The sequence below is a fragment of the Bidens hawaiensis genome, unplaced genomic scaffold (assembly GCF_021521415.1).
Source record: "Bidens hawaiensis isolate Kalapana, Puna unplaced genomic scaffold, B.hawaiensis_p1.1 tig00044279_1, whole genome shotgun sequence".
Classification (NCBI taxonomy): Eukaryota; Viridiplantae; Streptophyta; class Magnoliopsida; order Asterales; family Asteraceae; genus Bidens; species Bidens hawaiensis.
Window position 1 is genome coordinate 17,883 of NW_027497872.1, and position 16,779 is coordinate 34,661.

At 33.2% G+C, this 16,779-nt stretch overlaps 1 pseudogene across 1 annotated transcript; it reads left to right on the top strand.

Annotated features, from left to right (window-relative positions):
* Positions 1-1,287: 1,287 nt before the first annotated feature.
* Positions 1,288-15,244, top strand: LOC143594879 (protein CASP-like; annotated as a pseudogene). Its single transcript, XR_013146423.1, has 19 exons — positions 1,288-1,382; positions 1,567-1,677; positions 1,764-1,942; positions 4,726-4,875; positions 5,301-5,389; positions 5,912-6,021; positions 6,184-6,278; positions 6,389-6,444; positions 7,211-7,376; positions 7,470-7,562; positions 7,979-8,107; positions 8,168-8,287; positions 8,419-8,499; positions 12,532-12,639; positions 12,737-12,880; positions 14,084-14,188; positions 14,736-14,816; positions 14,894-14,986; positions 15,066-15,244. The product of XR_013146423.1 is annotated as a protein CASP-like (transcript).
* Positions 15,245-16,779: the final 1,535 nt, after the last annotated feature.

The following is a 16,779-nucleotide window of genomic DNA, read 5'->3' on the forward strand; positions in this document are numbered from 1 at the left end:
AGCTTTGTGAAGGAATGTGGGAAAAACAGGTGTCATGTTCGAGCCGAAAAAGTTGGACAAAGATGTTATTTTAATAAATGTGTCCTAAACTCAGTACAATGATTTTATATTTATAAATAAATGTCCAACTTGTATAAATGTCGTGTTTGCGTATTATTGGCTAAACAACGTCTGCCACCACCCAAATTAACGTAGTTAAGTCTTCCGTTGTTAAATTAACGATTTTGGGGTGTGACATTATGACACTAGGTGAATTTATACTTTCAAGAGGTAAGCTGATGTTGAACGTGTATGAACACAGGTAGCTCAAATTATGATCACACTGATTGACTTAAAAAGCTGATTAATCTCCATCATACTATTGTAAAAATTTGGTTCATGAGGTATGCAGATGCCTATGATCATGGCATTGAAATTTGGTCAAATTGAGTTAACTTGTATTGCCCTTAACATATGTGTGTGTTATGGGAGGAGATACCTAGCTTTTAAATTGATGGTTCAGTTTGTAAATATAATGTTTGATATTGTCATTTCTTTTTATTTTTGTTCATTGTAGTCGAACTATGAATTTGTAGTAGTTATGTTACCGTGAGAATATGTAATAATCCAAACTTATATATTTTTTAATAGGAATTTGTAGTAATATATGAGTTTTCTTAATCACACGTGATTGAACTAGAACTTCATTTGGTAACTGTGACATTAGCTACCTTTTTTGTTCATTTGACTCGGACCATACAAGGATAATCACATAATGGTGTTTGTATACAATTATATAATGAAGAATCACGAGAACAAAATAAGAGCTTTGATAAGTCTTAAATAAGAGTTTTGAGAAGTCTTATATTTATCAAACTCAAGCCCAAAATTGTTATCTCAAATACATTTTTTTTAATTTAAGTAAGAGGATATAATGGTAAAAATGTGACTCTTTACTTTTCTTTCGTACTCGAAAACACGTAAAATGTTTAATTTTATTTCTAAACTTGAGAACAAAAAAATAAAATCATATCTTTTTTTCTTTCTTTTTTTCCACTTCTTTTATATCCTCGTTCTTTTCTTCTTTTTTTAAACAAACCTCGGAAACATAGTGTTTGGTGGGTGTGAGAATGGTAAATACAAAAAGAAGAAGGGTACAAAGTGAGTGTCCGTGAAATCTTCATCACTTCAGCACCGAGAGAGATCGATCGATCTACCATCGAAAACATTGATTCCAGCACCTGAAATCAATCATATCACGCATCGAATAATAATAATAATATAAATAAACCCTAATTATCAAATCATTGCCGATCGATCGAATACTAATCTAATGGAGGCATCGTCTCAAGAGAGAGACAAGTCCTCCTCTTCCATTCCTTCTGTTGCTAATTTCTGGAGAGGTCGGTCACCTTTCTTTCTTTCTTTCTTTCTTTATCTCTTACTTACTTAGTTACTTGTTGCATATTGTCTACTAACAAACAAACAAACAAACAAACAGATCTATCTATTATGATATTTTCAATAACATAAACTCATTCCTTTAGATTAGATCTATCACTCAGTTCCTTTCAATTGGAAATGCAGAGTTTGATTTGGACAAGGAAAGAAGCATATTAGATGAACAAGGGCTTCGGATTGCTGAAAATCAGGAAAACAGCCAGAAAAACCGCAGGAAGCTTGCAGAAACCACCAGAGGTAACTGACAAACAAGAAACCTCCTGCTGAAGATATTCACTCTTATCTATCTATCTATCTATCTATCTATACATTTCATTTGTTAGATTTCAAGAAAGCACCTGCTGAAGATAAGCCAAGCTTGTTCAATTCCTTACTCCGCGCTTATCAAGAGGAGGTTGACAATCTTACCAAGAGGGCCAAATTCGGAGAAAATGCTTTCCTTAATATCTACCAGAAACTTTATGAGGCTCCAGACCCTTATCCCATTGTTGCTTCCGTTGCTGTGAGTGCATACATACTTCACTTATGCTTGCTTAACGACTTTTGAAGAAGCTTACTAGTCTAATCTAATAAGATAAATATATTATGTGTTTATAGTTACTACACATGGTAAGTTAGTTATGTGAGAGGCCCGTTGAATCACTCTACCTGTGCAAATTAACTTAACTCAATACAAGGCAAGGGCCCATGTTTTTCTTATAACTGCATTTGTCATTGGAAACCTTACCTAAGCAAGTTGTACTGGATCTGCATTAGCAATGCAAACAAAAGGTTAAAGACTACCTACATGGGCTATATCTGTCAAGCTGTGACACTTAATGTTTTCTTTTGGGTTCTTAGATTTGGACACCACCTCTACATTACCTTTTCATGAGCATTATTTGGGCCCAAATTATTAGGATTGGCAAAACGGGCGGGTTGGGTCAGGCTTGAGGTCAGAATGTGTCACGGGTCAGAACCGGGCAATTTAAAACAGCTTCAATTTGGTTCAGGTCAACCGGGTTCTGGCCAAAATAGGTTCTGGTCAAAACGATGTCAGACCAACGTAGTTTCGGACCAAAATGAGTCGATTTTTTAATTAGTCAAATTACCGAAATCATCGTATATGTCATATGCTTTAGCCAGTGAATAAATAGTAATTATTTAACAAAAGATGACACTTTCCCATAGTTGTCAATAGCGAATAGCGGTAAATAGCGATGGGTCACCTATATGCTACGTAGCGAATAGCGGTAAATAGCGACCGCTATTTCATATTTAGCGATAAAGGAGTAGAAAATTTTTAAGCAAATAATTAGGGTTTATATTCACAAAATACGCTTTTACGATGGAACTTGAGGAAGGTGCAGCTGTTTGGTCGATAAACAAGCCTAAAAAATAGGTTTCCACAATTTTTTACATTAAAAAATAAATTAAAAATATAAAAAAAACCCTAAATACCGCTATAATCACGCTAAATGACCTATATTTAGTATATAGCGGCCTATAGCCGCATCTCTACATAGCGCGCTATAGCGCCCGCTATCACCGCTATTGACAACTATGCACTTGCCTGGTTAAGAAATCACTAATCAATATTGAATTCAAGTATTTATTTATTTTGGAAGTACTTGCGTTATGTTATTCTTTGTTTGTATAAGTCACTCATAAGAGACACATTAGTTTCGAAGATCAATCTTAAGGCCTTAAATCAGTTAAAATATTGCAAGGTCAAGCAATCACCTTTCAATATTAAATTCAAGTACTTTTCTTGAAGTACTCGTGTTATGTTATTCTTTTTTTGTATAGTCACTCATAAGAGGCACATTAGTTTCGAAGATCACCTAAATCAGTTAAAATATTGCTTTGACTTTTCATAAAAGATGTTAAAATGGATAGAATATTGTTAATTTATCTCAACCTGTTTTGTGTGGTTGTCTTATAGGCTTTGCATAATATCTCTTCTTTAGAAATATAATGAAAATTGAGAAAAAAGGTTCTCTCTCTCCCTCTCTCTCTCTCTCTCTCATATAGGATTGATTTCTTTTGAGAATCACTTTGAGTTTTAAGAACTCGAAAGAACTCAACATAACAAATTTTTTTTTTTAAATTTTTTTTCACATATGTAAGCGTAAGTAACGTAAAAACAATTTCAATTTTTTTTAACACACCGAATCGAGTTTTACACATGTGTAACTAGCATTTAAACGTGTGTAATCATCAAAATCTTTATTCTCTTTCCTGATTCATTTTTTAATTAAATTTAATCTTAGCCACATATTCTATACTCATTTAATTAAATGTGTGGTCCATATTAAGTTCTTAAAGTTCTTAAAACTCATCAACTTCTCAAAATATCCTTCCCCTGGAAGGATCCTAAGAAAACCATTTAAAAATTGAGAACTTTGAGAACCATTTTGGACCATTAAAAAAACCTCTAAAAGATATTTAAAATATATATATAAAACAATAAAAACAAAATTTTTATAAAAGTAAAAAAACCAAAATTCTTATATTTTATTCCGGTTTCATAAAAAAAAATCGTATTATACACGTGTATAATTTCATTTAATCTCTAGTTACGTAATGTACACATATGTATACATTATCATTTACCTTAAATTGTACATATGTGTATAAAAAAACATGTATGTACATATTATACATATATGTATAATTTAGCTAAACTGAGACATTTTTTTTATGAAATCGGGATGATAAATAAAAATTTTGGTTTTTTTACTTTTTTATTTTTGCGTTTCTTTTTGTATTATGATTTTTTTTGGGTTTTTTGTGGTCCAAAATGGTTCTCAAAGTTCTCAATTTCAAAATAGTTCTCACATGATCCCAATCCTATATATTTATATGTGTGAGAGAGAGAGAGAGAGAGATAGTATAGTCATAAAAGGCATATTGTGTAGTGAGGTTTAAGAAAATGATGAAAATAGTTTTGGTAATGTTGGTATGATCATTATTTATATCATCCTGGAATTGTTTGATATCATGCTCGTTAGCTATTTGTCTTGGCCTTTTGATGTCCACAGTACACACAAAGCTGCATACATGGACTGTTGTTATACGTAATTATCCTCTTTTAGTTCTTGGAGAATATCTTGTTTAAGATTTTGGTATTCACAATGTTAGTACCTTGATTACTTGGCGATATGTAGCTTAATCACCTCATATGTTCTTGGTATGTCTAGACATACTTGAGTAGAATAAAAAAAAATTGAGCATTATTTACAGGAAAACTATGATTTTTCATGTTAGATTATAAGTTTATCTTATTCGTAATTCCATATGCAGGAAAAGGATGTAAAAATAGCTGATCTAGAGTCAGAGAACAGGAAAATGAAAGTTGAACTTGAGGAATTTAGAACAGAAGCTGCTCATCTAAAAAATCAACAAGCAACAATACGACGACTAGAGGAGCGGACACGTCAACTGGAGCAACAGGTTATCACTTTTATTTAAATTGTCCTACCAGCTAGTTTATAGGGAAAATTTGCTCGAGGATAATAATCCATCTATTTTAGGTTGCATGACAATTGTACATGAAGTCTATTGTCGGGTAGTACTTAAAATGATGTAAAGGTTTATCTGATTAGTATTACACTCGCTTTCATAGGCCAATTAGGGTATTACTTGTACATTGTTTCACTTTAAGACACATTAGTACAATTTACTCTCTTACATTAACAAATATAATTGTTTTGCAACAAGGCTTTTTGTTAACTTGAATTATTGAATAAAAAGACCAAGATTTACTGAAGACGAAAGTGTTGTTAAAGTTCACTTCCTAAGTTTTTATATGTTTTTATTTATTTAGTTTATTTTATTATTATTATTATTATTATTAATTTTTTTTTTTACAAATTTAGATGGAGGAAAAAGTAAAGGAGATTGTGGAGATGAAGCAACGCAGTCTGGCAGAAGAAAATCAGAAAACTCTTGAGCTTTTGAAAGAAAGGTAAATTATCTTAGGTGTTTAAGGTCGATCTTGTCAGCTTATCTTCTTGAAATGCTCTTTAATATCATCATCATCGTACTCAGTATATCCCACCAATAGCAAAGCTATGGTAGGGTCTGAGGAGGGTAAGACGTAGACAACCTTACCTCTACCACATAAGGATAGAGAGGCTGCTTCCGGTGAGACCCCCGGCTCGATAGTAGTTTTGCATCAAGCCTTGGACATAAGGCACATAGCACTCAATCATCGGGACACCGGCTGATCGGTGCATGTACCCTTGTCCTTCGGCTATCAACGCCACTACATGATGCCTGATTAACCGTCCGTCACTTTTAACGTTATTTTCACGAGATTAGTAAAATAACGTCAAAATTAGTGCAATTTCACTTTTGCCCACCCGAGGGTTCACACATATATACATCATATGTGCGCACCGCAAGCAGGGCTAAAATGCTCTTTAATATGAAATATATATTTAATGCCATTTTTAACATTTAAAATTAAATATTGTTGTTGATGCAGGGAGCAACTATTGCAGGATCAATTGCGACAGGCTCAAGACAGTGTATCTAATATGCAGAAACTACATGAACTTGCACAAAGCAAATTGTTTGAATACCAAGCGCAATCGGGTAACTTATTATTATTATTATTATTATTATTATTATTATTATTATTATTATTATTATTATTATATTTGTTATTATTTTATTTTACATTAGCAATTTGCTAAAACATCTTGACTGAAACTGCACATATAAAAAATTTACATTATTTATGCTTATGCATTGCAGAAGAAGATACAGCAGCAAAGCAAACTGAGGTAAATCTTTTAATGGATGAAGTTGAAAGGGCTCAGAGTCGTCTGCTCAGTCTAGAAAGGGAGAAGGTATTTGGCTTCAAAATTAATACAAGCTTATGTATTTCTTTTATGTATGTGTAATTTGATTTAAATTGGTTAAATTGTTCAATTAATAATGATACTTGTACACCATGCAGGGTGTTCTACGCTCACAATTACAATCGGCAAATGTAGACAATGATACCAAGAGAAGGTGACCATTATTTATTATTATGGTTATAACTTAGAGATGATGATAAATGGTTTTTTATTTAATGGATAAGTAATAGTGATTTCCAATTTCCACATACCGATTGTTAAGTTTATTTGAATTAGTCGTATCGGTTTAGGATAGGCAGTTTCCTTTTATTTCATTGTTTATTTTATAAATAGGGCTTTAGGGTTGTTTTTTTTGGAAGTACGTTTACGAATTTTTTTATATATTTATGTACACATTTGTAGTATAATAACCATGTCCGCTATTGTGTGCTTATGCTGCTAACTAAATCGTAATATCCATCAAGTTTTGTAATAAGCCAGAAATTATTGCTCCTAACATTAAATGATTAGTAATTTAGTATATGAGAGATAATACAAGCACATTGGAAAATGAATGTAGATGTAGATAGAGAAGGAATAAATAACTTTTTACATATGGTTAAATGGCAATAATATGTTTTCAGGTGCCATACACAAACAGAAAGAGTTTAAATAAGTTTGTAAAGAAGAATGAATTAAGATCATGGACGTTTTGCAACCTTTTTCTGCGGATATTACAATTAAATTAAGTTATTATCATCTCACTTGATAAAGATGTAATATCTGGCTTAGCTTCTATACATAGATGATTAATTTAAACATCAAAGTGTTAATTTTCCAGAGTTCATCCTTGATATCAATTTATTAGTGATTTTATTAACTGTTTTCCAGAGTTCATACTATGATTTATATCTGATTTTTGCTTTTCATATACTTGATAGCGATGATGCTGATTCAAATAGCATTCTAGAGAATTCATTAGCCGCCAAGGAAAAGATAATCTCTGAACTAAATACTGAACTTCACACAATTGAAACTACCTTATCTAATGAACGGGAACAGCGTATCAATGAAATCAAGAAGTTGAATGCATTGCTGAATGAAAAGGTACCATGCGCTTCTGTTTTCTTGTCAAAATATACTTAGGATTCTAAGAACAATTTCATGTCTCATAAGATTCCATCTTTTATTAATCAACAGGAAGTTGCTCTTGAGGAAATCAAGAAAGAGCTCCAAGAAAGGCCTACTGAAAAATTAGTAGACGATCTGCGCAAGAAAGTCAAAATCTTGCAGGTTATAAGTTATAACAGACTATTAATGATCAATGTTGTAAAAGACGGATTCGAAGGCCGACTAGTCGGTCCTCGGACCCCTACCTTGGAGACTTGCTTCAAGTCGGTCTGGTTTAGTCGGAGGCGGTTAAAAGTCAGGCTAGCCGGTTAAAAGTCGGGCTAGGATTCTCTAAAAGTCGGTCAATAGTCGGGCTAGACTACCTTTTTGATATAAATTTATATATATTATATATATATATATATATATATTATCCAAAAATTAATTTTCTTTATATTTACCATGTCTGACTTGACTTCTCCCCGAGTACTCCCACTACCCAGTCGGCCGCCTAGGGCCCACCTATTGATTTTTGCAACCTTTTAATGATGATATCACTCTTCAAGTTACATGTGTAAATCCATGTTTGTCATGTGTAGGCCGTGGGCTATAACTCAATCGAGGCTGAAGATTGGGAGGTTGCTACCAGTGGGGAGGAGATGAGCAAACTGGAGTCTCTACTTCTTGATAAGAACCGCAAAATGGAACATCAACTCACACAGTTAAAGGTAATAATATTATCTCTCTATTTTTTTTCTCTTCATCAATTAACTGGTGTTGTGGCGCAGGTTCAACTCTCTGAAAAGACTAGTTTGGCAGAAAAATCTGAAATCAAGATTTCAGAACTAACATCAAAGATTAACGAACAACAAAAGCTTATACAGAAGTTAGAAGATGATATATTAAAGGTTAGTTTTCCTTCGGTCCTGCTCAGCATGATACAGTAATTATTACTCTTTTATATCATGAACAATGGACACTTAGGTCCCTATATCCTATTCTTTGGTGGCCTTTTCACTGATCCTTACTGGTAATGCAGGGTTACAGTTCCAATGATCGCAAAGGTAATATGTTTGAGGATTGGGATCTTTCAGAATCTGGTGTGAAAGATAGTTCTGAGGTATCTTTACTTTTTTCTTATTATACTTGAGTAAACCGTCATATCTGTTCCTGTGGTTTGATCTGTTCCTGTGGTTTGGTCACTTCCGCCACTTTCATCCAAATTCTTTTTTTCTCTCTGACTGCACCGTGGTTTCATTTTCTTGCCATTTAGGCCCGACTCACTAACTTCGTTAATTGGATCTGTTAAGATAGTGTGAAATTACCAAAATACCCTCACTAGCAAATTTAACTTAATTACACATTAACTATTTAAATTTATATCACCTTTCTAATTAGCAAATAAAACAGATCCCATGTATCTTCTCTTCCCCAAAACATACGCAGACCCAAAATCACTACTGCACTGAAGCAACACCCAGCCACCGAATAACCCTTTTCCCATATGTGAAATTCGTTCCATTCTATTACACTCTTTGTCACATTGCTGATTAATAAAAGTTAGAACTTGGTGTGTTATTTGGGATTTTGAGTATATTCCGTCTGAGTTTGGTTGTTAATTTGATACTCAAATAGGGCTATAGATAGTGTATTCCATTTATGTTTTGTTGTTAGTTAGACATAGATAACATAACTATGTTCTAGATAGCATAACTAGTTAGACATAGGATTGGATAGGAACATTCCTAATTTGGATTTCGGATAGGGTCTGAAAATTTTTGAATTCAAACAAGCTGAACCGAATAATACCCGATGAACACCCCTAGCTTTGGGTGTCATCCTAGTTAAGGTAGAGTTCCTATGATGGTTAAATCCCCAAAGTCGTCTCCATTGGTCCCGTTTCAAGAAAGAATAGCAGTCGTCATGCTCAATAACACGTCTTTGGTCGTCACCCCTGGTCAACGTAACTCGTGTACTACCCTTGTTTGATCCTTGTACAACTGTCCCTATACCTTTGTATAACAAACAGGTATGCAGCATTAAATCTTTACCCCATATGCTGCATTTCCTAGCGCGGAGGTGTGGCGACCTTCCCCCTCCCGGATGTCAGATTTGCAAGTTGTTGCAGACGAGAGAATAAACGAGAGAAATGGAGAAGTGAAGATGCCGGATTTTCTGGTCGCATACCGGGCAGATTTTCAGGTCGCAGTTCTGCTGGATTTGAAGATTCCATATTTGCAGAGAAGGTGGGGTAAGGGATGCTAGGGTTGGGTTTAAAGAGGTTTTCATGTGGCTTAAATTGATAACCACGCAAGTAAAATGTTAATAATTATTAGTTATGATAAGTATCCAATGGGTTGGGGCAACCCATCTGTTAGTCAACTCAGGCTAAGTTATAGTAAGACAAAGACAAGGGTTAAATTATTGGGAGTCAAAGTCAAGGGCTAATTAGTGGAAGTCAAAGTCAAGATGCGAGTACAGTAGAGGAGTTATTTATCTTTGTTTTCATTATTTATACTTTAGGGTTTGAGATGTTTATGCTTTTGGATTATGAGTGTTTTGTTTGTAATAGGAGACTAGCCCCTCTTGAATCAAGCCATCTTTCCTATTTTTTGTATCTATCAAATTAGTTTTTAAATAAGACATTTAAAGCTATAAGTAGCCCTCAATTTAGAGGGTCATTGGGATTGCTTATTTAACTCCAGAAGTGCTTTTTTTTGTCAAAAGTGCTTATTGGCTTGTAACTTTTCCAAAAGGATTTTTAAAAAATGTGTTTGGATTAGCTTTTGTGGTGAGAAAAGCCAATAACTTGATAAGTTGTTTATTTTTGAAAGTGTTCGACTTAGCTTATTAGTGTAAAATGACCAAAAAGGACATTCTTATATATTTAAAACCATTTACTACTTTTACATATAATATTATATATTTAACAAATTTTTTTGGACAAATTATAATTAAAAAAAATTACAAAATATTTAATATACATTTTATTTACGAATTACATAATAGTTTGGAGAGTGATTGTAGGGTAAATGTGGGGTTAGATTGGTAATTTTATGTTCTAAAAACCAAAAGCTATTTGTAAAGCCAGGTTTTTGTGGCTTTTGGAAAACAACTTTTTAACCTTTTTTAAAAAGCCAAAATAAAAAGCACTTTTATCAATGCCACACTTTTTTTTCCAAAAAGCCAACAAGTCATTTCTAAACTCAATCTCAAACACCCTCTTAATTGTACTTTTGGATGGGGTTAACAAGGCAAATGGAAATGGCATGTTTTTGAAACCCTAGGGTCAGGCAGGAAAAAAAAGAATTTGGATGAAACTGGAGAAAGTGACCAAATAACATGAACGAATATGGCAATTCACTTCATAATTTTTGTATAGAGTTGATTATTTAAGATGTTGATGTGCGGATATATATAAATAAAATGCGATTCACAACTAAGCTTTAAAACCAAACAACCTAACCTAGTTCACAAAATCGGCAAGTGTACAGGTCGCGTGTAGCAAAGAGAAAGGAAATCCAGGTATCGAACTTAAGGACGCTAGAGGTGGCTCAGATACTAAACCCTAACTAAGTACTGCCTAATGAAAATAGTTAATTTAATTTTAATTAATTTTGTTTAAACTAATATAACTAACTTACTAAACTTAACGAAACTAACAAGAAAACTTAACGGGACTTAATGGCACTAACGGAGCTCTCAAATATGATGAAGGGGAATCACCTAGGTAAGGAATCTCAACGACTATCAATGACACATGGGTGACAACGAATACATGAAACCGGGTTCTAAAAATGATTTAACTAGACAATGATAAGGGAACATAGGTCCCCACGGTCAGTTTTACTAACGACCTCTAAAAACGTCTAGAAAGAAGGATAAATCACGGTTGATTTTTTAAGTACCCTAATGATTTATAACTTGGTCCATATCAAAATCACATTCGTAATCCTAACAAACCTAGGGAATAAGGGGTAATTCAATATTAAAGATTAAATAAATCGGTTTACAAGTTAACCTATTCAACGGCTAGACAACCGAACGATCAACGGCTAACTAAATCAACTAGACCAAAGAGATACACCAACTCCTAATGTCTTGGTCCGATTAAAAGGAGATGAAATACTGAGATAAACAACTCTAACCAATCAAACTCTATGGTGACGTCTACCACAAACAACCGAAAACACCAAGTAATCAGTCTAACATGCAATCCTAAACCAAACACAAAACTGATTCATGTAAATATAAAATCACGCGGGGTTTAATTAAATATAATATCGAACAAACTCAATAGCAATTATAGAATAAAATCACAATAATATGAACTTGACAATAGAAAATCAATTATATGTCCTTTAATAAACCCAAAAAAAGCCGTATCGTCAATCAACCAAACCTTGGTAGTTCTAACAAGTTTAGCTACTCATAATAATCATAATAAACGCCAAATCAAATATATAGTAGCCAAATTCATGTCTAATAATTACTCCCCTAGATGACTGGTAGGTGTCCTTCAAATTTTCCTTGCGCTGTTGTGTTTCCTTTTTTTTTGCGGCACATGCCATAAATTAATTTTCCATTTTTTTGTTCGCTGCTGCCTTCCCCATAATAATACTTGATGGTCTCTTTAAAAAACCCCTAGCGCAGCCTTCAAGTTTCAACTCCTTCTCGTGACCTCCTGCCCATGACTTCCAAGATCCATTTTCAAGTGGGCCTGCCCAAATTCATGGGTCGGTGGAATTTCCTCAAAATCAAAACGTCACACACATTAGTATTATTATTGTTTGTTAAGAACCACACACATATATATATATATATTTATTTGTTTTATAAACCAAACTGAATCATGCAAATTACTTCACGAAACTTTTCATGCACATCTCAAAGCTTTGTTTCATTATTTAAACTTTTATTATATGTGCATATTTTAACTTTTATTCTCGTACCTTATATATAATACAAACATAAATTAATTTGAAGTAATATCTAATAAAGAGTAACCTTAAAACTATTCAAATTGTGAGAAATATTTATTTATTTTTTATATATTTTTTACCACATCAGATGCCCACACAGAAAGTAAGTGGCTTCAGTGACATCATTTTGATTCTCGTGTTTGATAAATTATTTGAACACGATGCAACAGAACACAGATCATAGGCATGCTTCATCTGATCAAGATCAAAACTCAATGCTTAAGGTGATATGCAACCAAAGAGATCGTTTTCGGGCACGTTTGCGTGAGACTGAAGAGGTATGCTTTTTTGCCTGCAGTAACAAAAGGGGCAAGTTAGTGAAAACTAGTATTTTTCTTATAACAAAACAGATTTTGACTTGTTTGACCTTATTAGGAAATAAGGCAGTTGAAGGAGAGAATAGGGGTGCTGACAAGTGAACTGGAGAAGACGAAAGCTGATAATGTTAAACTTTATGGAAAGATCCGTTACGTTCAGGATTACAATCTTGAGAAAGTAGTTTCTAGAGGATCAAGGAAGGTATTGTGTTTGCGCTGTACATCATCTGTTTATTTTTTTCTTTTAGAGTAAAGTGCTTAAATCGTCCTTGAGGTTTGTTTAACCATGCAATGTTAGTCCAAAAAGTTTATTTTGTGCAACTGGACTATCGAGGTTTCTCACTTTTTGCCAATTACGTCAAAATCGTCAACTCCGTTTAATTTCATCGTTAAGTTAAGGGTAACATTGACTTTTCACTAAGGTATGAATGTGCAATTAAAGTATTTTTATACAAAGAATAAATTAATGTTTAAAAAAACTTTTATATATATGAGCAATCGTTTACTCTTTCCGAATTCCGACCAATACCACCATCTGCGGCCTTCGCCACGACCTGCACAAACACCGACGGCACTCACTTTCCTGATGAAAGACCAATCCCGCCATCTCCAGAAAGGATGCCATCATCAATGGAACTTCCGGAAACCTCCTGCACCAACAACACTGCCACTTCCACCACACACCTCTTTAGATGTTTGACCCACCCCACCACTTGTCACCTCAACCAACAGCAGCAGCAGCACCACCATTTCTGGCCGCAATAACCATACAAGCAGAAAAGGATTTAAGAAACGTCAAAGTTTGGTGAAAAGAAACAAATTTGATCTGCAATATTGACGAAAAACCAACTAGTTCATGGAAAACAACCAAATCAGGGGGGGGGGGGTGGAAGTTTGGGTTAGCGGCGGTGTCAACAGCCGTACCGGATCTGTGATGACTGTCTGTTCGGTATTCTGACTTCAAGAAGCCAACAGACTTGTTCGCCTTTCCCGCTTCAGCAAGCCATCGTTTTTCAGATTTTAGATCTGCTCGACCTTCGATGGTGGGTAGATGAGGGACACCGGAGGTGCCGGTGTGGCGTTGGTGTTTAGCTGGTGTGATGACTGGTTAGGTGCAGGTTATGATATGACGATGATGAATGGTTGGATATAATCATTTATTATTTAACAATTAATAAAAATATTAAACAAACTAAAAAGACGCATCTACCCTTGATTTACCGGTGGTATTAAACAGAGTTAAAGATTTGGACGTAATTGGCAGAAAGTGGGAAACCTCGATGGTCCAGTTGCACAAAATAAACTTTTTGGACTAAAGTCGCATAACTAATAAAACCTCGGGGATGATTTTGTCACTTTACTCTTTCTTTAATTTTTAATAATTTCTTTTTGCGTTTGCATGCAGCAATCAGTTGAAGATCTTGAAAGTGGCTTCAGCTCAGATGTGGAATCAAAGTATAAGAAAATATACGAGGATGATATCAATCCTTTTGCAGCATTCTCTAAAAAGGTTCTTTTGCTAAAAACAAAAAGTAAAATTCTAAAGAATTGGTTCAAGTTTTTTTTTTAAAAAAGATGGAAACATTTCATGTAAAATTTGGAAAATACCATATATGCCCTTACAAAGTAGTTAGAATATCAAATATACTCAATTCATTAGAAACAATTAATATTTGACCATTTTAATCCTAGTTTCTCTAAAACTATAAGATTTCATATATGCCTATATTTAACTTCAAATATTTATTTACTCATTTTTTGTTTAAATTTTTTGTACCCCGTTTTTAACGTAACTTTAAATTTTAACCCGTAAAATAGTTATCTTAAATATTAGATTGATTATCATGCGATTATAGCTTGTTTGATTATCTGATTTGAGGTTTAATAACAATAAAATGGAAAGGGTAGAATGATCATTAAGTAAAAAATTCATTAAAGCTAGGTATATTTTATGATATATTTAGTTTTTGTCCGGTATATATGAAAATTCTCAAGTTTGTTAGGGTGTATATGAAATCAATCCTAAAAAGGTTACATTTTGCTGTTTTAATTGTCAGGAAAAAGATCAAAGGTATAAGGAGCTTGGTTTACGAGACAAAATTTACACTTACCAGTGGCCGTTTTCTTCTTGGAAACAAGTAAGAATCGGTTTTTATTTTAGTAAGTATTTTTTTAGTATAATTGTTTTGATTTTGTTTTATTGTTATTTGGGCAGATATGCACGAACATTTGCGTTCTTCTACACCATTGGGTTGCATATTTTAGTATTTAGCTGTCTCTATCGGATGTCAGCGTTGAGTAACCTCAGGTAAATGATTTCCCTTGTGTTTGTGTTTGTGTTTGTGTTTGTGTTCGTGTTTTATGTGATTAATATTGTTTGTTTTTAGCCATGGACCGGAAGAATTTGCTGGCACTGACAAAATCATGAATCTTCCCCATACAATATAGCTGCTATACAATGTACATACACTTATAAGACCCAACCTCATACTTTGTTTTGTTTTAACTTTTAAGAAATTAAACGTTGTGTTATTTACAATGCAAACACTATGCACCTATTTTGTCATGTTTTTGGGTTTATTTATGGTGTCTAGGGTAAAGTTCACAAATTGTTTTCTGAAACAATATAAGTCCCACTTTATCGGTACTTGCAAGAACCGAACCAATTTTGACTGAAGACCGGTACCAATGCCGGTATCGGCATTTGTTTTTGTTATTTTTGTTGTGTATAATTATATTTTTGGCAAACAGAATCACGTCCGACTAAATAATATCAATGCCAATATCGATATTAAATCAAACTCCATTTTTAATTACTCTGGTATAAGAAAAAAAACTTGAAGAAATAACAATAACAGAGTAATTAAAATTTAAAAGAAGACAATAAAAACCAAAAATAAAATTTGTTTTCAATCGGTTTTTTAAGTGATAGAATTATAGAAATTGTTCTTTATGTTTGCATTAAATGTCAGTATTTGTCCTTTATCTTTAAAATTAACATAATTTGTACTTTACGTTTTCAAATGTTACACATTTTGTCATTTGGCCTTAAACCAGTTAGTTTTTCTCGTTAACTCCAGTATGTGCTTTGCACATGAGGGCAAATTAGTAATTTTAAGAAAACAACCTGAAGAAATAGCAAATAATAGAGTAATTAAAACTTAAAAGAAGAGAATAAAAACAAAAAAAAAATCGTTTTCAATCGGTGTTTTAAGTGACAGAATTACAGAAATTGTTCTTTATGTTTGCATTGAATGTTAGTGTTTGTCATTTATCTTTAAAATTAACATAATTTATACTTTACGTTTCGAATGTTACACATTTTGTCCTTTGGCCCTAACCCAGTTAGTTTTTCTCGTTAACTCCAATATGTGCCTTGAACGTGAGGGCAAATTAGTAATTTTACCTATTTATTTATAAACTATTTTAATAAAACTAAAATAGATGTCAAACTCCATTTTTAATTACTCTTGTATAAGAAAACAACCTGAAAAAATAGCAATAATAGAGTAATTAAAATTTAAAAGAAGAGAGTAAAAAAAAACAAAAAAAAAACGTTATCAATCGGTTTTTAAGTGACAGAATTAACAGAAATTGTCCTTTATGTTTGCATTGAATGTCAGTGTTTGTCCTTTATCTTTAAAATTAACATAATTTTTACTTTACGTTTCCAAATGTTACACATTTTGTCCTTTGGCCCTAACCCAGTTAGTTTTTCTCGTTAACTCCGGTATATGCCTTGCACATGAGGGCAAATTAGTAATTTTACCTATTTATTTAGACATAATTACAGAAATTGTCATTTATGTTTGTATCAAATTTCATTCGTTGTCCTTTATCTTTAAAGAGAAAATTCCAATTTGTCTCCCTCGAATATATCGTTGCGAGATGGAATAACCACTGAAAAAGATTTGTGCATGTTGCACGTCTGTGAAAATTGGGCGGGTCAATCTGAGCCATTCCGTTTGATATTTCCGTTAATGACCGTTGAGATGAAGGGTGTTTTAGACTTTTTACAAATACAAAATTAGGTATATCTGAGTCATTCTGTTTATTGAGTTTTTCAAGACCTTGGAAAAACCAGCTTGCCGGGAAAAATGG